Source organism: Mustela erminea, chromosome X, assembly GCF_009829155.1.
Source record: "Mustela erminea isolate mMusErm1 chromosome X, mMusErm1.Pri, whole genome shotgun sequence".
NCBI classification, from domain to species: domain Eukaryota; kingdom Metazoa; phylum Chordata; class Mammalia; order Carnivora; family Mustelidae; genus Mustela; species Mustela erminea.
Window position 1 is genome coordinate 106,444,981 of NC_045635.1, and position 26,100 is coordinate 106,471,080.

Genomic DNA, 26,100 nt, shown 5'->3' on the forward strand with positions numbered 1-26,100 from the left:
AAATGAGCAAGGAGATTGGATCAGTAACCAAAAATTTTGAAACACAGAGAAGGCCAGGACCAGATGCTGCACTGATGAATTCTATCAAACATTTAGAAAGAATTAAACCATTCTCAAACTCTTCCAGAAAAGTCAGGAGGAACACTCCCAAATTCATTTTACAAGACCAACATTATCCTGATACCAAAGACAGATTAAAAAACCACAAAATACAAAATGGCTACATATCTGTACGTTTGTCAAAAATTATAGACTGATATACTGTAGAAATTGCATGTGAATTATACCTCAATAAACTTACTTAAAAAGAAAAAAAAAACCCACAAAATAGAAAAGAAAATTATAGATCAATATCCCTGATGAATATAGATGCAAACATTTTCAGTAAAATATTACCAAATGAAAATCAACAGCACATTAAAGGATTATTCAACACAATCAAGTGGGATTTATCCCTGGGATGCAAGTATGACTCAACATGTACTAACTGATAGATGTGATATACCACATTAATAGAATGAAAGATATGAAACATATGATGTTTCATCAGTAAATGCAGAAAAAGGATTTGACATAATACATCTTTCTATGACAAGAATGTTCTACAAATTGACTATAAAAAGGACATACCTCAAAACAAAATCCATATATGATAAACCCCATAGTCAAATGTCATGTTTATAGATGAAAGGATAAAAACTTTTTCTCTAAGTTTAGTAACAATACTTAGGTGTCTACTCTCATTAATCTTACTTAATAATGTTAGATGTCATGACTAGATCAAAGAAAAAGAAATAAAGGAAATTTAAACTGAAAGGAAAGAAGTAAATTGTCTTTTTTTTTCAGATGTTATGATCTTTTATATAGAAAGCCTTAAAGATTCCATCAGTAAACTGCCAGAACTAATCAACAAATTCAGTTACTTTGTAGGATGAAAAATCAATAAAAACAGTTATATTCTTATACACAAATTACCTGGAAAAAAAAAGATCTTTTAAGGATTTATTTATTGCAATGAGCAAGTGTGGGGTGGAGGAGCAGAGGAAGAGGGAGAGAGAAAGTCAAGCAGACTCTCCACTGAGTGTGGAGCCCAAAGTGGGCTCACAATCCAGAGATCAGACCTGAGCTAAAACCAAGAATTGATTAACCAACTGCACCACCCAGACAACCCTGGGGAAAATAATAAATCTCATTCAAATAATATCCAAAAATATAAAATAGGGATAAATTTAACTAAGGAGGTGAACTATATTTACACTGAAAACTACAAGATTTCAATGAAAAAAATTGAAGACACAAACAGAAAGATATACCATGTTCATGGATTGGAAGGATTATGTTGTCCATAAAATGTCCATATTACCTAAAACTATCTATAGATTCAAAGAAATATCTTCAAAAATTCCAATAACATTTTTCTCATAAATAGAACAATAGATCCTAAAATTTGTAAGGGTCCAAAAAAGACCCTAAAATGTCAAATCTATGTTGAGAAAAAAGAGCTAAACTACAGGGATCACTTTTCATATTTTAAACTACTTTATAAGCTATTGTAATCTATACAGTATGGCATTGACATAAAAAAGACACATAGACTGATGGGATGGAATAAAGAGTCCAGTTGTAAACCTCTTGTTATATACAGTCAAGTAATATTTGATAAAGGAGACAAGAATACTGAATGGGGCAAGGATAGTCTCTTCAATAAATGGTGTTGGGAAAACTGGATAACAACAAGAAGATTGAATTTAGACCTCTCTCTTACACAACTCACAAAAATGAACTGGAACTAGATTAAAGACTTATATTCAAGGCCTAAATTCATAAGACCCTTAGAAGAAAACACTGGGGAAACATATCTTTGACAATAGTCTTGGCAGTGATTTTCTGGATATGATACCAAAAGTGCATGCAACAAAAGCAAAAGTAAACAAGTGACTAAAACACTTCTTCACAGCAAAAGAAGTAATCAACAAAATGAAAAGGCAACCAATGGAATAGCAAATCATATACCTGATAATTTGCAAATCATATACCTGCTAAGGGATTAATATCCAAAATATATAAAGAGCCCATGCAACTCAATAGTATGAAAACAAACTGATTAAAAGATAAGCAGAGAGGGATGTCTGCATGTTTCAGTTGGTTAAGCATCAAATTCTTGGTTTCAGCTCAGGTCATAATCTCAGAGTAGTGGAATCAAGTCTCATGCCTGGCTGTATGTTCAGTGTGGTGTCGTCTTGTCCTTCTCCCTTCCCCTCTGCTCCCTCCCCCACTCACACTTTTTGTTTCTCAAATAAATAAATAGAATCTTTCAAAATAAAAAAAAAAGATAAGCAGAGGAACTGAACAGACTTTTTTTTTTTCCCAAAGAAGACATACAAATGGACAACAGGTACATAAAGGCTGCTCAACATCACTAATCATCAGGGGAGTGTACATCCAAACCACAGTGAAATATCACATCACACTTTTCAGCTTCAAAAAGACAAAAATTATCAAGTATTGGTGAGGGAATGGAGATAAGAGAATCCAACTACAGTGTTGATGAGGATATAAACTGGTACAGCCACTATGAAAGCAGTATGAAGTTCCCTCAAAGAAATTAGAAAGAACCCAAATAAATAAATGACAAAGGAAAAAGGAGAAATAACACCCACCACTACAGAAACAAAAACAATTATAAGATACTATGAAAAATTATATGCCAACAAATTGGACAACATGGAAGAAATATATAAATTCCTAGAAAGATATAAACTACAAAAACTGAAACAGAAAGAAGGAAAAAATTGAACAGACTGATAACCAGCAAAGAAATTGAATCAGTAAAAAACTCCTAAGGCACCTGGGTTTCTCAGTCTTTAAACATCTGCTTTTGGCTCAGGTCATGATCCCAAGGTCCTGGGATCAAGCCCCACATTGGACTCCTTCCTTGGTAGTAAACCTGCTTTTCCCTCTCTTCCCCCCTGCCCACTTGTGCTCCCTCTCTGGCCGTCTCTCTCTCTGTCAAATAAATAAAATATGTTTTATTTTTTTTCTATTTTAATTTTTAATTTTTATTATGTTAGTGACCATAAAATACATCATTAGTTTGGTTTTTTTTGTAGTTTTTTAAAAATTTTTTATTTCTTTTCAGTGTAACAGTATTCATTGTTTTTGCACCACACCCAGTGCTCCATACAATCCGTGCCCTCTCTAATACCCACCACCTGGTTCCCCACACCTCCCACCCCCCACCCCTTCAAAACCCTCAGATTGTTTTTCAGAGTCCATAGACTCTCATGGTTCACCTCCCGTTCCAATTTCCCTCAACTCCCTTCTCCTCTCCATCTCCCCTTGTCCTCCATGCTATTTGTTATGCTCCACAAATAAGTGAAACCATATGATAATTGACTCTCTCTGCTTGACTTATTTCACTCAGCATAATCTCTTCCAGTCCTGTCCATGTTGCTACAAAAGTTGGTTATTTATTATTTTTTGATGCACTGTTCCAAGATTTAAAATTAAAAAACCTCCCAAGAAATGAATGTCCTGGTCCAAATGGCTTCAGAGGCAAATTCTTCCAAACAGTTAAAAAAAAAAAAAAAGTTAATACTCATTCTTCTCAAACTATTCCAAAAAATAAAAAAAAGAAGAAAAGGAAGAAAAATTTTTAAATTTATTCTATAAGGCCAGCATTACCCTGATACCAAACCAAATACATTAAAACTTCACTATATATATCTGTCTATCTATAGTGAAGTTTTAATGTATTTGGAATATGTATACATACATATATGTATAACATATATGTGTGTGTGTGTGTGTATATATATATATATATATATATATATATATATCCCAATAACCTTGATGAACATGAATGAAAAAAAATTCTTAACAAAATACTAGCAAACTGAATCCAACAATACAATTAAAAAAATTTCACTATGATCAAGTGGGATTTATTCCATGGCTGCAAGAGTGGTTCAATATTTACCAATCAACATGATGCTTCCCATTAATAAAGAAAGCATAAGAATCATATAATACTTTCAATAGATTCAGAAAATGCATTTGACAAAGTATAACATTCATTCATGATTAAACACACACACACACACACACACACACACACACACAATTTCAAGGGAATATACCTCAATGTAGTAAGAGCTGTGTATGAAAAACCCACAGCTAATGTCATCCTCAATGGGGAAAAACTGAGAGCTTTCCCTGTCAGGAATAAGACAGGGATGTTGAATATCATCACTGTTATTTTTATTTTAAAGATTTTATTTATTTATTTGACAGAGAGAGATCACAAGTAGGCAGAGAGCCAGGCAGAGAGAGAGAGAGAAGCAGGCTCCCTGCCGAGAAGAGAGCCTGATGTGGGGCTCAATCTCAGGACCCTGAGATCACGACCTGAGCTGAAGGCAGAGGCTTAACCCACTGAGCCACCCAGGCACCCCTCACCACTGTTATTTAACATGTTAATGGAAGTCAGTAATCAGAAAACAAAAAAGAAATAAAAGGCATCCAAATGGGCAAAGAAGAAGTAAAACTTTCACTATTTGCATGATACTAACCCAAAGACTACACACACACACACACACACACACACACTGCTAGAACTGATACATGAATTAAGTAAACTCCCAGGATATAATCAAACTACAGAAATTTGTTCTATTTTTATACACCAATAATGAAGCAGCAGAAAGAGAAATTAAGGAATCAATCCCATTACTAAATTCAACAACAACTATAAGATACCTAGCAATAAACCTAACCACAGAGGGAAAAGATCTATACTCTGAATACTATGAAACACGGATGAAAGAAACTGAAGATGACATTAAGAAATGGAAATACATTTCATGCTCATGGATTAGAAAAACAAATATTGTTAAAATGTGTATACTACCCAAAGAAATCTATATTTACCACAATTCCTATGAAAATACCACCAGCATTTTTCACAGCTATAATAATCAATCCAAAATTTGTATGGAACCATAAAAAAACCCCAAATAGCCAAAGCAATCTTGAAAAAGAAAAGCAAAGCTGGAGGCATCACAATTCTGGGCTCCAATTTATGTTACAAAACTGTAGTGATTAAGACAGTATAGTACTGGCACAAAAAATAGTCATATATCTCAATGAAACAGAATAGAAAATCCAGAAATAAACCCACAACTCTATGGTCAACTAATCTTCAACAAAGCAGGAAAGAAAATTCAATGGAAAAATGACAGTCTGTTCCACAAATGGTGTTGGGAAAATTGAACAGAAACATAAAAAATAATGAAACTTGAACTTTTCCTTACACCATGCACAAAAATAAATACCAAATGTATGAAAGACCTAAATGTGAGGGAGGAAACCATCAAAATCCTAGAGGAGAACACAGGCAGCAACCTATGTGAAATCAGTCAGCTGTAGTAACTTCTTACTAGATATGTCTCCTGAGGCAAGAGAAACAAACAAACAAAAATGAACTATTGGGACTTCATTTAAAAAAAAAATCTGCACAGAAACAATTAACAAGACTAAAAGGCAACCTCCAATGTGGGATAAAATATTTCAAATGACATATCTGATAATGGGTTAATATCCAAAATATATAAACAACTTATAAAACTGAATGTTGAAGAAATGAATAATTAAAAAATTGGTAAAAAACATGTATAGACATTTTTCCTAAGAAGATATACAGATGGCTGATGGACAGATGAAAAGAGGCTCAACATCACCGGTCATCAGGAAAATACAAATTTAAAATTCAATGAGATATCACTTCACACCTGTCAGAATGGCTAAAATCAATGAGAGTAGAAGCAACAGTCATTAGTGAGGCTATGGAGAAAGGAGAACCCCCTTATACTGTTAGTGAGATTGTGAACTTGTAGAGTCACTCTGCGAAACAGTATGGAGTTTCCACAAAATGTTGAGTTGAACTACCCTATGATCCAGCATTTGCACTGCTACATATTTACCCAAGGTTACAAAAATACTAATGCTAAGAGATATATGCACCCCAATATTTATAGAAGAATTATCTATAATAGCAAAATTATGGAAATAGCTCATGTGCCTATCAGCTGAAAGATGGATGAAGAAGAGGTGGTCATATCTATAATGGAATACTATTCAGCCATGAAAAAATTAAATTCTTCATTTGTGATGACATGGAGTGGTAGAGAGTATTATGCTAAACAAAATAAGTCAGAGAAAGACAAATATCATATAATTTCACTCATATGGAATTTAAGAAACAAAACAAATGACAATGGGGAAAATAAAAAGAGAGAAGCAAACAAGAAATATACTGTTAACTATAGAGAACAGATTGATGGTTACCAGAGGGAAGGTAAGTGGAACAATGGGTTAAGTGTATGATGGGGATTAAGGAGTACACTTATGATGAGCATCAGGCGTTGTATCTAAGTTTTGAATCACTATGTTGTATACTTGCAACTGATATTATGCTGTATGTTAACTTACTGGAATTTAAATTTAAAAAAATTAAATTATTAAAAATTAAATTAAAAAAAGTAGAAACCATGGCATCCAGTAATTCTACTCCTGAGTTTATGTCCATTGGAACTGAATTCAAGATTTCATAGAGATATCTAAACTCTCAAGCTAATTGCAGCATTATTTACAGTAGCCAAAATATAGAAAAAACTAAATGTCCCTCAATGGATGAATGGATAAGGAAGATATATGTATGCATGTGTGTATGTATGTATGTGTATGTATGTATGTATGTGTATGTATATATACGTGTCTATATATATATACATACACATATATACACACATATCTATGTATTTATGTTTATATAAATATATATGTGTATTTATATATGTGGGTGTGTGTGATATGTGTGAGATATGTGTGCTTGTGTTTGTGTGTGTGTATCACAATAAAATACTATTTGACCATAAGAAAAAAGGAAATATTGTTATCTGTATGAACTTGAGTGCAATATAAGTGAGATAATCTGAACAGAAAAAGACAAATAAAGTATGATATCACTTACATTCAGAATCTAACAATGTCGAACTCAGAAAAACAGAGTAGAATGGTGATTGTCAGAGGTCCAGGGAAATGTGAAGATATTGCTCAAGGTACACACTTCTAGCTATAATGTTAACAAGTTCTGGAGTTACAATGTACAGCATGTGATTATACCTAATAATACTGTATCATATTAATAAATATTGCCAATAAAGTAAATCTTAATTTTTTTCAGCACAAAAAAGAAATGGTGCCTGAGTGGCACAGTGGGTTAAATCCTCTGCCTTCAGTTTCAGGTATGGTTCCAGGGTCCTGGGATCAAACCCCCATCAGGCTCTCTGCTAAGCAAGGAGCCTGCTTCCTCCTCTCTCTCTATCTGCCTGCCTCTCTGCCTACTTAAGATCTCTGTCTGTCAAATAAATAAATAAAATCTTTAAAATATGGCAATTATGTGATAGGATGGTGGTGTTAAGTAATGCTATGGTGGTAATCATTATACAATATATAAATGTATCAAATCAACATGTACATATTGAACTTATACAATGTTATGTGTCAATTATATCTCAATCTGGGGGAAAAATAAAACAAAATGAATGAACTGCTGACATGTACAATAAAATGCATTAACCTCATAAATGTTGTATTGAGTGAAAACGATCCAATATAAAATAATAGATAAAGCAAGTAGTCATTTCCATAAAGATAATCTAATTTATTTTTCTAGATATCAGATCAGGGTTTGCCTTAAGTGGGGGTTGGACTGGAGAGAGAGATTGACAGTAAAGAGCACGAATGAACTTTCTGTGATTATAAGAATGTTCTATATTTTGCTTTGGGTGATTATAGAGTTGTATTCAGTAGGCAAAATTTACCAAACCTTGCAGTTAACATATTTTCATTTATATAGTTCATATTACAATAAAATGTATTTGTTAGAAAAAAATATATTTCATAATGCTCCAGGAGAAACTTCTGCAAGAAAATGCCTATGATAAAATATTTGTTTTTGCATGTGTTAACTGGAGATTTTTAAAACTGGGGGAGTTGCTTTAGGGATAAATTAGTGGGAAAAACATAGAAAGACAAGCAGAGAGGAGAAGAGACAGCAAGAGAGAGAGAGAGAGAAATAGAGGGAGAAAATGAGGGAGAGAAAGGAAAGAAAGTTTGAAAAGAGGTAGTTAACTATGGGCAGAAGAAATTAATTACACAGGAAAGGAAAAATAAAATCCATTCCATGGCTCAGCCATTAGTAGCAGTTACAAAGTTATAAAATGTAAATATTAACTATTCAAACAAACAAAAAATATAACCATACTGAGAGGGTGGGAGAAAGAGCAGTATGTAAATAGGTGTGGGGGAACATGAGTTTGTGAAAGAATAGCTATGTTTTAGTTTCTGTTGCTCACCTAAAAAATCACTACAAATTTAGCAATGTACAATATATTTTTAAAAAATTAATAGTAATGTAGGTTAGAAATCTTATGTGGATCTCACAGGCCAAAATGTGCATGCTGACAGGACTGTATTCCCTTTTAGAGGCTCTAAGGAAGAATCTTTTTTCATGATTATTCAAATTCTTTGTGATTCATTATATGACTGTTTCTTTACTGGCTATCGGCTGAGGGTTCTCTCCATTTTCTAAAGGCTATTTTCATTCCTTCACTCATGTTCCCCTTCCTTCATCTTCAAAGATGGTAATGATGTTTATAAAAAATAAAAAATTAAAAAAAAAAAAGATGGTAATGATGTCTCTCTTGAGTCATAGCTTTCTGTGACACACAGGTTCCCAGGACTGAAGTGTGAACCTCTTTCGGAGACCATTATTTTGCCTACGACAAACTAAATTATCTTTGTTCCTTTTTGGACAATAATATATAATGCTTAAAACTGGGCAGCTCTGATTATTCCCCCAGATTCTCTTTTTCCACAATAGGAGAGATGAAGGCATTTAGGAGTTACTAGCAAAGATTAGTCTTTCACACTTCTGCAGGAATTGCAGGACTGGGACACTATCACCATGCCATTCCTTTCAGTGCATCATGATAGAGTGGAAAAAGCTTTGGATTTATTGGTAGATGAAACTGGCAGAATACTGAGTCCACCAATTACTAGCTGAAACTAGAGCTTAGAAGTTACTTGACCTCTCTGAGCCTCAGCATTTTCCTTTGTAAAATGAGTATATATGAAGAATAAATGTTATATATGTATATATAAAATAGGTGTGAAATAAATGGAAGTTAAACACTTCTTCTGTGTGACATACCTCTTTTATTTTAACCCTATTTTAAGGTTTATTAATGAGAAAGAACTAACTGTGTATCCTAGCATAGAGTAGCCTTTCACATCTTTCTGTGTGAATTTCCAAAATACTAACATTCCCAGTAAGCTTTCAGAAATTGTCACAGCACAGGCTTTTATTAGATGGAACCCCCAGTAACTAATTCTTACTAGACCTCACCTATTAAGTATTCTCTTCTGAGCCCTGCAGGCTAGATCCAGCTGTGTTGTTGGTTAGATTTTCCTCTGACTCAGTGGTACTTAACTTTGAATCATATGACATCTTTCTTTCTTTCTTTCTTTCTTTCTTTTTTTTACTTGATAGAGATCACAAGTAGGCAGAGAGGCAGGCAGAGAGAGAGAGAGGAAGGGAAGCAGGCTCCCCGCTGAGCAGAGAGCCCAAAGTGGGACTTGATCCCAGGACCCTGGGATCATGACTTGAGCCGAAGGCAGAGAGAGGCTTTAACCCACTGAGCCACCCAGGCGCCCCATATGACATCTTTCAATATGTATCAGCTGAAGTTTTACACCCAAGACTCAAGATAACTCTCTGGAAAGTCTAATCCAATTCACCTTAGGTGGTATGAATAGGCCTTGCTGCATGAGATTTAGAAGAAAATAACATGGTACATAATAGTAAGTGGATGCCCTCTTTCAAGTGCCTTCATGTTGTTATATACTGCAGCAAAAAGAATTGCATTTGGTGGGTATGTCTTAGGAGGAAGTTGGGACTTAACCAGAAGACCATAACACGGTTTTGAATCACACAATATGCCATTTGTTAATATTGCTTGATCACTAGTACTTATACTCCATTATTAAGAGGTTTTAGGAACAATTAGATATCAGAGAACTTTTTGAAATCAAAGAACATATCTTAATTGTTTTATTATCCTTGACAACTAATACAGTGCCTTGTATATAGAAAGAACATAAAGCACATTTTTTATAAGGTGGAAAGATCACAATTGCAAACCAAAATCTTTGGTGTTACTGTGAGAGAGGAAGGCATACATCCTATGGTTTTGATATTCAGACTGACTATAACAATACTAACATCTAGAAATAATGAGGGAAGGTACAGTGTTTCAGTTCCTTCATGACACCTTTGGTGGATTTATTACAGCCAGCAGTACCATATGAATGACTGAGGCTGCCACGTGGGCAGAAAAAAAAATGCAACTAAATGCCATATATAAGAAAAAAGTAGTTAATCTTACAATTTGATTCCTTTTTCCCTTTCTTAAAATTTTACATCAGCCTGACATTACTGCCTATCTACTCTGTTCATATTGTATAGAATGCTTTAGTTGCAAATGGATTTTGGAAGCATTTTGGCATTTTTAGAGAATTTCTGTCTTATGAAATGAGGCACCTTATAATGTATATTGACTTTTTAAAAGACCAACCTTCTGAATGGAAGAAAGAAGCAACATTCATTTTCTAAAGATAAACAACATGGTGTGTTTAAATCATGTACATAACATAGATTTCTTGACGAGTGATTCCTGATTTCAGCTTATATGCATAGCCGACTTTCAGTGTCCCTGAATTTGCAAGCCAGGTTTAAGAGAAAATGAAGACAAAAAAGGAAAACTTACTTCTCTGGAGTGCCACATGATTCATTATATTAGTCATTTTATAGCAGAGTAAACACTACAGAGATGCAACTTCAACTTTTCGATTGCTTTAAACATATGGCTAAGAATAAGCTTGTATGCATCATTTTCTTGCTTTAGCATAATTTAGTTTTCTAAAGACCAAGATGTCTTTGAACTGGAGGGGACGCTTTTTTCTTTTCTTTTTTTTTTTTTTTCAAATCAGCAGATGTAATACCTGTCAACAAGGATAAATATAGCATTAATGAAAGTGTATGTTAATGCATTAAACTAGTAGGATATCAGCAGGATATCAGTTTCATTGCCAACTGATTTTTAGAAATGATCCACCATTTGAATTAGTGTTAGTGATAAATTATTTCCAAGTAGTATTAATCATACTCACTCGGAAATTAAAATGTCATAAAATGATAAAGTGTTAAAGAAACAGTATCTCACATCTACACCTGAATATGCATCACAATATCACCATAGTGTTTACTCAAAAACATTCACAGCTCTATTTTTAACATGGTATTTGGTGATGTAACTGATTTAACATTCTAGTCATTCTTTAAGCAATCCTTAATAAAATTAAACTTTCTATAGATAAAAAAAGAAAAAAAATAGTTTATATCATATTGTGATCACTATTATTCAAAAATAGCTAAGATGAAAGAAGGCCCCTTATTTTTTCCCACTGATTTAGTCTGGTTGGTAGATATTCTTTTTATCCACACTACACACACACACACACACACACACACACACACACACATATATATGTGTATATATATATACACATATATATACACACACACTAGAATCTTTGCAAATATATATATATGTGTGTGTGTATATATATATATATATATATATATATATATATATATATATATATGGCCTAGATGTCCTTCTACAAATGAATTCATCTATCCATTGTCTTTTTTCAAGAAAATTATAGATTATGTGTACACTTTGGAATTTAACAGCGAAAGTCAGTAGAATAGAGCCTTTAAGAGTATTCTTTCTTCTTTAACCCTTTCCCTATATTATTGCATTTTGGAATATTAGAACATTATAAATTTAATTTTGTGCATATCTACTGTATACTAAGACTACAGTTTTAACTGTATAGTTATCTGATTGTTGGAAATAAACTGAAACATCAAAGAAAAAGGAAATATACTTCCTAGCTCTCCTTCTAACTCACTAATTTATTAGGAAGATCAATACTTTAAAATGTTTTTTTAATTAATTTATTTTTTCAGTGTAACAGTATTCATTGTTTTTGCACCACACCCAGTGCTCCATGCAATCCATGCCCTCAATAATACCCACCACCTGGTTCCCCCAACCTCCCACCCCCCAACCCCTTCAAAACCCTCAGATTGTTTTTCAGAGTCCATAGTCTCTCATGGTTCATCTCCCCTTCCAATTTCCCTCAACTCCCTTCTCCTCTTCATCTCCCCTTGTCCTCCATGTTATTTGTTATGCTCCAGAAATAAGTGAAGCCATATGATAATTGACTCTCTCTGTTTGACTTATTTCACTCGCATAATCTCTTCCAGTCCCGTCCATGTTGCTACAAAAAAGTTGGGTATTCATCCTTTCTGATGGAGACATAATACTCCGTAGTGTATATGGACCACACCTTCCTAATCCATTTGTCCGACGAAGAACATCTTGGTTCTTTCCACATTTTGGCGACCGTGGCCATTGCTGCTATAAATATTGGGGTACAGATGGCCCTTCTTTTCACTACATCTGTATCTTTGGGGTAAATACCCAGTAGTGCAATTGCAGGGTCATAGTGAAGCTCTATTTTTAATTTCTAGAGGAATCTCCACACTGTTTTCCAAAGTGGCTGCACCAACTTGCATTCCCACCAACAGTGTAGGAGGGTTCCCTTCTCCACATCCTCTCCAACACATGTTGTTTCCTGTCTTGTTAATTTTGGCCATTCTAACTGGTGTAAGGTGGTATCTCAATGTGGTTTTAATTTGAATCTCCCTGATGGCTAGTGATGATGAACATTTTTTCCTGTGTCTTATAGCCATTTATATGTCTTCATTGGAGAAGTGTCTGTTCATATCTTCTCCCCATTTTCTTATATGATTCTGTTTTGTGTGTGTTGAGTTTGAGGAGTTCTTTCTTTATAGATCCTGGATATCAACCTTTTGTCTGTACTGTCATTTGCAAATATCTTCTCCCATTCCGTGGGTTGACTCTTTGTGTTCTTGACTGTTTCCTTTGCTGTGCAGAAGCTTTTGATTATGATGAAGTCCCAAAAGTTCATCTTCGCTTTTGTTTCCTTTGCCTTTGGAGACATGTCTTGAAAGAAGTTGCTGTGGCTGATATTGAAGTGGTTACTGCCTATATTATCCTCTAGAGTTCTGATGGATTTCTATCTTATGTTGAGGTCTTTTATCCATTTTGAGTTTATCTTTGTGTACGGTGTAAGAGAATCGTCAAGTTTCATTCTTCTACATATAGTTGTCCATTTTTCCCAGCACCATTTATTGAAGAGACTGTCTTTTTTCCACTGTATATTTTTTCCTGTTTTGTCGAAGATTATTTGCCCATAGAGTTGAGGGTCCATATCTGGGCTCTCTACTCTGTTCCACTGGTCTATGTGTCTGTTTTTATGCCAGTACCATGCTCTCTTGGTGATCACAGCTTTGTAGTAAAGCTTGAAATCAGGTAGTGTGATGCCCCCAGTTTTATTTTTGCTTTTCAACATTTCCTTAGTGATTCGGGGTCTCTTCTGATTCCATACAAATTTTTGGATTATTTGCTTCAGCTCTTTGAAAAAATGCTGGTGGAATTTTTTATCAGAATGGCATTAAAAGTATAGCTTTCTCTAGGCAGTAAAGACATTTTAACAATGTTTATTCTTCTGATCCAAGAGCATGGAATGGTCTTCCATCTTTTTGTGTCTTCTTCAATTTCTTTCATGAGTGCTCTGTAGTTTCTCAAGTACAGAACCTTTACCTCTTTGGTTAGGTTTATTCCCAGGTATCTTATGGTTTTTGGAGCTATAGGAAATGGAATCGATTCTCTAATTTCCCTTTCTGTATTTTCATTGTTAGTGTATAATAAAGCCAGTGATTTCTGTACATTGACTTTGTATCCTGCCATGTTGCTGAATTGTTGTATGAGATCTAGTAGTTTGGGGGTGGAGTCTTTTGGGTTTTCCATATAAGAATCATGTCATCTGCAAATAGAGAGAGTTTGACTTCTTCATTGCCAATTTGGATACCTTTTATTTCTCTTTGTTGTCTGATTGCTGTTGCTAGGACTTCTAATACTATGTTGAACAAGAGTGGTGAGAGTGGGCATCCTTGTCGTGTTCCTGATCTCAACGGGAAGGACGCAAGCTTTTTCCCATTGAAGATTATATTTGCTATGGGTCTTTCATAGATAGATTTTATAAAATTCAGGAATGTTCCCTCTATCCCTATACTTTGAAGCGTTTTAATCAGGAACAGATACTGGATTTTGTCAAATATTTGCCTGAAATTCTCCTTTTTGGTAGGGTCTTTGCCTGGTTGGGGGATCAAGGTAATGATGGCTTCATAGAAAGAGCCTGGAAATTTTCCTTTTGCTTCAATTTTTTGAAACAGCTTCAGGAGAATAGGTGTGATTTCTTCTTTGAAAGTTTGGTAGAATTCTACAGGGAATCCATCAGGTCCTGGGCTCTTGTTTTTTGGGAGGCTTTTGATGACTGCTCCAATCTCATTACTAGATTTCAGTCTATTAAGGCTGTCAATTTCTTCCTGGTTCAATTATGGGAGTTTGTAGTTTCCCAGAAATGCATCCATTTCATCTAGGTTGCTTAGATTATTGGCTTATAACTGTTGATGATAACTTCTGATGATTGTTTCTACTTCCTCGGTGTTTGTTGTGATCTCTCCCTTTTCAATCATAATTTTATGAATTTGGGCCTTCTCTCTTTTCTTTTGGATTAGTGTGGCCAATGGTGGATCGATCTTATTGATTCTTTCAAAAAACCAGCTTCTAGTCATTGATACGTTCTATTGTATCTCTGATTTCTACCTCATTGATCTCAGCTCTAATCTTGATTATTTCCCTTCTTATGTGTGGAGTTGGTTTGATTTGTTGTTGATTCTCCAGTTCCTTAAGTTGTAGAGACAGCTGATGTGTTCTGGATTTTTCAATTTTTTTTGAGGGAGGCTTGGATGGCTATGTATTTCCCCTTTAGGACCGACTTTGCTGTATCCCATAGGTTTTGGACCAAAGTGTGGTCATTCTCATTGGTTTACATGAACTGTTTAAGTTCTTCTTTGATCTCCTGGTTGATCCAAGCATTCTTAAGCAAGGTGGCCTTTAGCTTCCAGGTGTTTGAGTTCCTTCTGAACTTTTCCTTGTGATTAAGCTCCAGTTTCAAAGCATTGTGTTCTGAGAATGTGCAGGGAATTATCTGTCTTTTGGTATCGGTTGAGTCCTGATTTGTGACCCAGTATGTGGTCTATTTTGGAGAAGGTTCCATGTGAACTTGAGAAGAATGAGTATTCTGCTGTTTTAGGGTGGAATGTTCTGTATATATCTATGAGGTCTATCTGGTCCAATGTGTCATTCAATGCTCTTGTTTCTTTATTGATTTTCTGCTTCGATGATCTCTCTATTTCTGAGAGTGGCATGTTAAGATCTCTTACTATTAGTGTATTCATATCAATATGACTCTTTATCTTGATTAACAGTTTTCTTATGTAATTGGCTGCTGCCATATTGGGGCCATAGATATTTCCAATTGTTAGATCATCTTGGTGGATAGTCCCTTTAAGAATTATGTAGTGTCCTTCTGTATCTCTGACTACAGTCTTTAGTTTAAAATCTAATTTGTCTCATATGAGAATCACTACCTCGGCCTTCTTCTGAGGCCCATTGGCATGAAAGATGCTTCTCCATCCCTTCATTTTCAGTCTGGGTGTATCTTTAGGTTCAAAATGGGTCTCTTGTAGACAACATATGGATGGGTCCTGTCGTTTTATCCAATCTGTAACCCTGTGCTGTTTTATGGGAGCATTTAGGCCATTCACGTTCAGAGTGATTATTGATAGATATGTTTTTATTGACATCGTGTTACCTTTGAAGTCTTTCTTCATGTAGATCGTCTCTATATTTCTGTTCAATGCTACTCTTAGTATTTTTCCTCTTTTATAGAACCCCCCTTAATATTTCTTGCAGTGTCGGCCTGGTGGTTGCATAGTCTATTAAGCCTCGCCGGTCTTTGAAACTCTTTATCTCTCCATCCATTTTGAATGTCAGTGTTGCTGGATAAAGTATTCTTGGCTGCATGTTCTTCTCAGTTAGTGCTCTGAATATATCTTGCCACCGTTTCTGGCTTGCCAGGTCTCTGTCGAAAGGTCTGACATTATTCTGATGGACTTTCCACTGTAAGTAAGGAGCATCTTTGTCCTAGAATCTTTCAAGAGATTATATCTACAATTATGATTCCTCAATTTGACTATCAGGTGCCTTGATTTTTTTTAAGATTTTATTTGTTTATTTGACAGAGATCAGAAGTAGGCAGAGAGGCTAGCAGAGAGGCATGTGGGGGTGGGGAGCCCGATGCGGGGCTCGATCCCAGGACCCCGAGATCATGACCTGAGCTGAAGGCAGAGGCTTTAACCCACTGAGCCATCCAGGCACCCCTGTCTTGATGTTTTTCTGGAATCTATAAACTTGGGTGGAGGCTGTTCGGACTCTAGTACATGAACGCTTGTTCTATTTGCGAGATTGGGAAAATTTTCATGAAGAACTTATTCCACTATGTCTTCTAGACTTCTTTCTTTGTCCTCCCCTTCAGGGATTCCATTAATTCTGATGTTGGAACATTTCATGTCATCATTTATTTCCCTGATTCTGTTTTCATGGCTTCTAAGCTGTTTGTTCCAGGCTTCCTCCTGATCCTTTCTCTCTGTTTGTCCTACAGATCACTAATTCTATCTTCTGTCTCAGTTACACTAGCTTTGAGAGAATTTAGATTAGATTTATACTCAATGAGAGCATTGTGAAGCTCATCCCTGGTAGCTTTCAGCTCTTCCCTAACATTGAAAACATGATCTCTGGTCACTTTCAGTTCGGCCCTAATCAATTATGTTTGGTCATTCATGGCTTTCTCCAACCTAGCTATTGCCTGGATAATTATTAGCCTGAATTCTCTTTCCGACATATTGTCTATGTTGATAGCTATTAGCTCTGCTGCAGAAATCCCATCCTCTGTATTTTTCTTCTGTTGGGCATTCCTCCTCCTAGTCATTTTGATGAGAGATGGCTGAATGGGTGTAGCTGGGTTTATCGACCGTGGTGCAGTCAAGGTGCACCCTGGAATGCTTATGAGCAATCAGGGTTCCCCACCCAAATGAGAGAAAAAAGAAAAGAAAAAGAAAAAAGAGAGAGAGAGAGAGAGAGAGAGAGAGAGGAAAGAAAGGGAAGATAAAAGAGAAGCAAAATTGTAGTTCAAAGTAACCACAAATATTGTGATGTTTATAGTAAATAAAGCCATCACTGCTTCTGAAAAAAAAAAAAAAAAAAAAAAAAAAAAAGAGAAGGTTCAGCCCAAATGGGCCCCGAGGTAAGATTTATGAAGTATACAAACAAAAGCAGACAAACAAAAAGACTGATAAAAGTATATGACAAGAGAAAAAATAATACATATATATATAAATAAAGGAAGAACCTCATCAAAAATAACCCCAAGTGTAAGATTTATATTCTATCACGACAAACACAAAAACACAGAAACACGGGTGGAAGAAAAAGATGGGAGAGTGGTTATAAATTCTCAGTGTGGGCGAGGAAGATTGTTTTGATTCTTCCTGGATGTATCTTGATATCTTTGTTAAAGGACTCAACTACCCTAAGATAAAGGGGGACTAAAAATTGGTTTACCTATAGGGGTAGCATTGATTGGGAAAGGGGATTACCTTAAAGTTTTACTCTATATGAATATTAGAAAATAAAAATAAAAAAAAGAATAAACTAGACTAAACTAAACTAAAATAAAAAAAAAGAAATTTAAAAAATACAAGTGCAAAAGGAAAACACAGGTGTATGTATCAAAAAGTTCAGGTTAGAAGGTTATTATGGAATTTGATGTACTAGACATCTCAGTGTGATGGTAAATAGGTTGAAAATTATCTATATATATATATAAAAAAAGTGAGCCAGAATAGTGGGAACGAATTAAAAATAAAAGTTGTCCTATGAAGTAGTGGTGGTTGTTCTCTTGTAGTCTTTTTTATTTTTTTTCCTTTCCTGGTTGGTTTTCTGGGGGAGGGGCCTGCCATGTGGGTTTTCAGTCAATGATGTTCCCTGTGTTAAGTCCTCCTGCCCCCCTCAAGGGGGTGGACTCTGAGGAAACTGTCTTTTTCAGGCTTTTGTTCTCTGGAGGTTTTTATGTTTGTTCACTTTTGTTTTTCTCTCTCACCTTGACCGCTTTTGATGGTTTTTGTAGGTTTAGAGGAAAGCAAACTGCACCCTGACCTCCCTCTCAGAGAGAAGCCTCATTCTAGCTACAGAGCCCAAATAAATCCCTCCTTGGCCGCTGGCAGAGCAGGTGCCCTGTTGCGGTCCCTGGGGACACAGTATATTTTGCTTGTACCCAAAACCATGGCAGTGGTGGCTGTCTGGGCAGCTCCAGACTGCCAGAGAAGTTCCAAGCAGTGATCACAAACTGAGATTTTCCCACTGGCCTGGGTTGGGGGATGGGAGTGCCTGGTCCTGAGAGCACCGGGCTGGCGCTTGTGTGCACCTCTTTCAGGGGAGGGCGCGGGGCACAACTTGGACTCTGATAGCATGGCAGGGCTCTTCCGAGGGGACTGCAAAAAGATTGTGCTTCTGTTGGCTGGCAAGGCTCCCAGCCTCTCACGGGAGCTGTGCCCCACACACTCTCAGGTGCGCTGGTGGCTCAGGGACCACACTCCACCACACTCTTTCTGGCTCTGCACCAGGGGTGGCTGTCCTGGGTCTGTGGACTTAAGCCCCTGTCCTTAACACCCTGATTCCCACAACCCCCCTCCTGTGGTCCTTTGCTCTTTTTGAGGGATTTCTACCAGACTCCCGAGTTAATGCTGGTCCCCAGATGCAGGGCACTTTCATATTGGGATATTACTTTCCAGTGGGTCGCCTCTGGTGGCTCCCTCCCCCTTTTGTTTATCTTCAGATATCAGTCCGACTTTTCCACTCCAACTTTCCCACTCCACTCTACCTGCCCACTGGTGTCTTCTGCTCTGGTAGAGATCCAGACGTGTATAATTCTGATTTCAGGCTGATTTTGTGGGTGATCAGAGTTCTTTGGAAGGTAATCAGCTCACATTAGGGTACAGGTTGAAAGGGTGCCTCCTCCTACTTCCCCGCCATCTTGTCTCCCTCTGAATACTTTAAAATGCTTAAGTGTATCACATTTAATGAATGGAAAACATTCATTACTAAATTTTTTATGATGAATTAGAAGTAAAAATACAGATAGGTGAATTATGCAGATCGTAAGTTATGCTAGGGGAAGAAATTTATATTAAACAAAATGCTTAAAAAATAAATGAGAAAGAATGGTGGCTTTTATTACTAGTCTTCTTTTCCCAACATAGCCTAGTTTACAAGAAGCATTGACACTGAAGCAAATGGATCCCAGTTAACAATTCAAAAGTTGTGGTGGTATTCAACTATCTGCAAGTTCTCCATACAAGCTGGTCAGGAAATAAATAACTTCTTCATTATCATATCACTAAAGACCTTTTGCAATGAGGTATTATTTAGGTCAGAGAAGTAATGACCACTGAGAAGAGCATTCTCTGAGGAACGTGACGTTTAATATTTATAATCATGGGGCTGTTGTTTGTCTAATATATTTTTGATGAAAGTATACAATATGTTAAGTATTGGGTTTTTTCAACCAAAAATTGTATGCATCCCATTTAAAAGCAGATCTTTAAACTTACCTAGGTCTTTCTTAGCTAGGAAAACAATAACAAACAACAACAAACAATAACTTTACTTAGTCTAATACATTCTAGATATGTCTCTACCAATCTTCTTTTATGTTTTGTCTCTATCTCTTGTCCTCCATTTTCTCACCACCCACACCCCTTATTCTCTGAATCTGGTTTAGGATCCCATAACTCTGCTGAAAGCCTTTGTCTAGGCAGTCATCCAGTCTAACAGACTTTTCTCTGTTCTCAATATCTAATCAGCATTTAACACTTTCAAGTGTTTGAAATATTCTGGTTTTCTTCGAGTTTACTGATGCTACTTTAACTTTATGAGTAGATTTAACCACTTTATATTTTGGTATATAATTGTTTTCTATTTAAAATTTGTTAGAATATAAATATTTTATGGAGCTACCAGATGTTTCAGAAAAGTGTTTTGCAATAAAATTAGGCTTTAGTAACAACGAGGCTTAGCTCTCTATGGTCTGAATGGTCATACACCTTCTAGTCCACTTGTAGCTGTACTCAAGTTTTTGTACTTCCTTGAGCCCAGATCAAGGAGTGTCCTCCATTCACTAGGCTGGGTGTTAAAGGCCTTTGCCTGGCCTGCCTTGTTTACTATTGTATCCTCAGAGCATAGGAGAACACTTTACACATAGCTTGTTTTCAATTAATAAACACTGAATAAGCTAATCTATCTTATAAAAAAGTTTACTGCATTAAGTTGGAAGTTATCTGTTTCATCGTATCTGAAGGCCAATATTCTAGATGACAGGAAGTTTGTAATAACTTTAAAGTTTTATAATATAGTGAAGAGTTACAAAATATCAAAGGTAAGATATTCCAAAAGAGGCTACTTTAGTATTGTTAAGAACCCACTTTAATTAACAGTAAGAATGTATTTTAGAAGGAAATTTTGGCTTATTGTCAAGAAGGTAGTCATTTTTTTCTGATCTCAAAATCAAGACACTTGGGTTTCACACTAAAATGGAGACTTAGTCACTGACTTTTATTGCCATCTCCTCTAACAAAGATGAAAATATTATCTGATACATCTGAATAAAAATTCAAAACAAAAGACCTTTCAAGATTATTGGAGGCCAAAAGAACTGAAACCATCTTTTTGATTATCTGAATTAGGTGGATAAAGAGCCCCTGGCTGAGACAGAATTAAGCTCCTATGCTACAAGAAACTGGAAAGGTCTTTGATGCTAAGATGGCTTGATGTTGTACCATTGACATAGTAGAGGCATACTCCCAGGTAACGATTTAAAGTAAGTTTGACTGAAGGATTCTAAATAAGCCTGGAAATGAGAAAAGCTAGGGGCTAGATAGGATAAATTTAATAATAGAAAAATGAGCAGGAAATGCATCAAATAGTAGGTATTTACATATCGCATTCTAAAAATGCATGTAATGATTACGGTTCAATTTTGGTTCTTTTAAATAACAGCACATTATATTTTTTCACAACTGCAGAAAGATTTTCTTATCTCAATATTATGAAAAGCAGCATTATTTTTACTCTTCAACTTACATTACTTTGACTGAGGCACCTTTATAATCTGGTGATGGTGTACTCTAATTGAAAGTTCAATTATTTTGAGGAGCATGTAAACAACTTTTTTTTTAATACAAAATAAAATATGTAAACTTCCACCAAAAAATATTTTAGCTTTGTAGTCAGTTACTAAGTCCTCTTAATTCTTCCTTCAGGTTAACAATTTAATGCTAATTTTTAAAAATTATTTTATTTATTTTATAGAGAGAGTGACAGAGCACAAGCTGGGAGAATGGTAGGCATGGAGAAGAAGCAGCCTCCCCACTCAGCAAGGAGCTCAATGTGGTGTTTAATCCTAGGGGTCATAACCTGAGCTGAAGGCAGCTGCTTAACTGATGGAACCATCCAGGTGCCCCCAAAACTGAATGCTTATAACAGGCTACTTGTTGGTATTCCTGCATCCAGTCTCCCATGTACCACATTCAGGAAATTTCTAGCAAGTGATAACATTATATATTGTTTCCTATGGCATTAACTCCAAATAGATTTGTCTGTCCTTCATAGTTTAAAACTGACCTATTTTAACTCTAAAGCCTTCACCTTCACTAAAATGTATCCTCTGGTTCCTTTCCTATTGGTGTGCCATTCTCACTCATTATTCAATTACTTTGCTTCTGCAAAGATTGTAGTCTGGTTTGTAGATGCAGTCCCATTCTATTTGTCTAAATTTCATTGACATCCAGGTCAAGTTCTACACCTGCTTGAATGCATCTTCACATTACTCTGGAGACAAATCATCTTTCTTCTCATAACGTATGTAATACGTTGGAGTTAATAATGTATAGCTTAATTCTGAATTATAGTCTATCTGGTTTTGTAAGCTATTGATTCACATGTTAGCCTTATCACTCTCATTATATTTCAAACTTCTTAAGGGTATGTAATGTATATGGTATTTCCTCTGAATTCTTCCTTCCATAACTTTGGTATTACATAGGATTATGTAGTAGGTAACTTGTTAATGCATTATATTGAATGTTTCCTTACAATAGAAAATTATTCTGGCTATAGTTATTTTAAAAGATATTTCATGTTTGTGTATGGTGTAAGAAAATGATTCAGTTTCATTCTTCTAAATGTGGCTGTCCAATTTTCCCAACACCATTTGTTGAAGAGACTCTTTTTATCCCCCCATTGGATGTTCTTTCCTGCTTTGTCAAAGAGTAGTTGACCATAGAGTTGAGGATCTATTTTGGGTTCTCTATTGTGTTTCATTGTTCTATGTGTCTGTTTTTGTCAGTACCATACTGTCCTGATGATTATAACTTTGTAATATAGCTTAAAGTCAGGCATCGTGATGCATCCAGCTTTGGTTTTCCTTTTCCATATTCCTCCAATGATTTGGGGCCTTTTCTGGTTACATACAAATTTTGGATTATTTATTCCTGCTCTATGAATAATGTTGATGGGATTGCATTGGATGTGTAGATTGCTCTGGGTAGCATAGACATTTTACCAATATTTATTCTTCCAGTCCATGAGCATGGAATGTTTTTCCATTTCTCTGTGTCATCCTTAATTTCTTTCGTAAGTGTCTTATAGTTTTTTTTTTAAAGATTTTATTTATTTGACAGAGAGAGAGAGATATCAGGCTGAGAGGTAGGCAGAGAGAAAGGATGAAGCAGGCTCTCTGCTGAGCAGAAAGCCCAGTGTGGGACTTGATCCCAGGATGTTGAGACCATGACCTGAGTGGAAGGCAGAGGCTTAACCCACTGAACCACCCAGGTGCCCCAAGTGTCTTACAGTTTTTAGAGTAGATATCCTTTACCTCTTTGGTTAGTTTTATTCTTAGGTATCTTATCTTTTTTGGTGCAATTGTAAATAGGATCAATTTCTTAATTTCTCTTTCTTCTATCTCATTGTTAGTGTATAGAAATGCAACTGATTTCTGTGCAGTGATTTTATATGCTGCCATGTTGCTGAATTCTACAGTGTTCAACAAATTTTCTTTTACTTAAAAATTATAGTTTTAGACTCTACAAATTGTATTTTGTATGACCATAATAATGGTTTCCTCCTTCCACGATCAAACTTCTTATAGTATAAACCCTTTTCTTATGAGAAATTCATTATGTGTTTATCTTGAAGAATTTTTAAAATCTAATTTAATCATTTGGAAAGGCTGTGCAAGTTACTGAATCATTTTACAAATAATAGCAACACTAATACTTTAGGAAGCTTTTTTAACTAGACTTTAAAATGTTACTATTATATTTCCGGTAAATGGGGATTATTACTACCTTTGAAACTAAAGAAACCAAGGCATCTAATGTTTAAGTGACTTTTCCTAGCTTTTATAATTCTATAGACCCTCTAGTAAGAATTTGAATAAGATATTTAATCATTGTTTTCCCAATTATATACCAACATCTTCTTGGTTTTGATATTTAATGCCTATCTGAGCATTTCACTTTTTTTTTTTTTGCATTTCACTTTCAATAAGAGATACATTTATAGTTGTGACTCCAGAAGTGACATGATTTTGCACTAAAGCATTTGTATTTTTTTGCCCAGAACAAAAGGTATATATTTTTAAGATGACCCCTTAAAGTTAAGGAAACAGTGTGATACCATGAACTAAAACAAAATGAAACAAACATAGAGTAGATTTTGTACATATCACAGGGATAAAAAGAAACTAAATTTTTTTGAATTCCTAATATATCCCAGGAACTGGATTTGATGTTTTAATGTTTAAAATTAAAATAGTATTGCTAAATGGAATTATTACCTCCTTTTTACAGACACAGAACCTGTGATTTAAATAAGATAAATGACTCATCCAAGACACTTAACTAATAGATGACAGAAGTCAGATTTCAACTGGATCTATTTGATTTTAATGTATTCATAACAATGTTATTAAAAACACATATTCAATCAATCACAGAGGATATTTATCATCTACCACCATCTGGAATCCCTGATACAAACAGATTATTGGTCAGGAAGGATTACTTAGACCCTCTGAAAGACAACCAGCTTGATCTTATTTTATCTGATTGTAGGATGTTCAGCTTAAAATATCGAACAGTGGCCATGAAAAGAAAATGAAAAAGAAAATTTTACACTAGAGAAATACATTGATTCATAGATTCTATGCTAAAATTTTAGTAACTGAAAATAGCCTGGTCATCTCCTGTGGTCATGCATTTTATTGATATGCAAGGTAAGTTAGCAAATTAGACTGTGTAACAAAAATTAATAAATAAATCTTTCCCAAAATTATCTGTTATATTTATGACTTATTAACTCTTTGCTTCTATATTTTGTGCCAAGAAAATATTATGATATAAAAATTTTGTCTTTCTTTTTGAGAATTTTGCTTGCCTGGTTAATTATGAGAAGGTGGGAGGGGGACAATATTCTTTGTAAAAACAACATGATTCTTATTTTGCACATGAATACACATTTAACATATTATGATCATTTGATTTTCTATTGGGTTTGTCCAGCAAACCCTGAGGCAGTGAATGAAGATTACTCCAGGCACCTAACTAGGAGAAAGGAAAGCACTTTGGGACCAGATGCTCTAGTGGTGAAAGATTTCAAAACAAGCTCTGCCTCCACTTTTATTGGGAAAGTTATCAATACATCAAGGGAATAACAAAAGCAAGAAGGAGTGTGAAGATTTAATAATCAGGACAGTGTCATAGGGAGTATCATGTGATTAGAACAAGCTGTGCTCTTGACACATGTGCAGGCAGGGAGTATGTGGAGAACATGACTACCAGAGACATGTTTCTAATAATCATTTACTCCCTGGATGAGTACATTGAGCGTAACAATAATCTGTCTGTTTTTAGCCCAGAAAACTTAAAGGAAGCTCAGTTTTCTGGACACTCCTTTGCTTTTCAACTAGTCTCACCCAGGGAGGGATGTGTTTATTAAATCTTATCTAGCCACAAACTATGAATTCCCATAATTTATAGCAGTTAAGTAAGACAAAAATGCTCATTTATAATATGGCATTTTTTCCTCTGTTAAATGATGCTCCTTCTGAAGACAAGGATCATGTTTTCTTAATTCCTTAATCTCCTGAAATACAAAAAGGGAGCTTGGGTACTTTCACATTAGAAGTATGCAAAAGTTTCATTGTATTTAACCATGAAAATTAAAATTAGAATCTTTACAAAATATCAATTGTTGATGTTTCAATCACATTCTCTGGTCTTTTGATTTATTTTTCAAGTAAGAGTATATTTTACTAGCATCCCCTGCCCCTGCAAGTTATAGTCTACAGGAAAGCAAAATCATCATGACTTTCACACATATCTCTTTCCATTTGAAAATGTAAGTGTAAAGAAATAATTACAGCTTATAAAGTTAATTAAAATTGTACAATTCTTCTAAAAATAGAAGATATACTTTAAAATGTAAAACTTCACACATGAAGTAATATGCCAGATATATCTTTTATCTATAGCAATTGGAAATTACAAAGAAAAAAATCCTACTGCTATAATGACAGGAGTTGTTATTCCATACTTCTAGCAATGCTCTGGTCTCTATAGAGTAGAGGCCACATACTGTTTAAATAACATATTTTGATTAAACGTACAATAAAATAGCTCCATATTAAACTTGATCATTTGCCAATCTTCTTACTTTTATTTGTTTTTGCCAAAGAAGTTATCTTTTTATCTTTGGCATGTCATTCAATGTGATTGACATGATGACTCCAGAGACAGACACT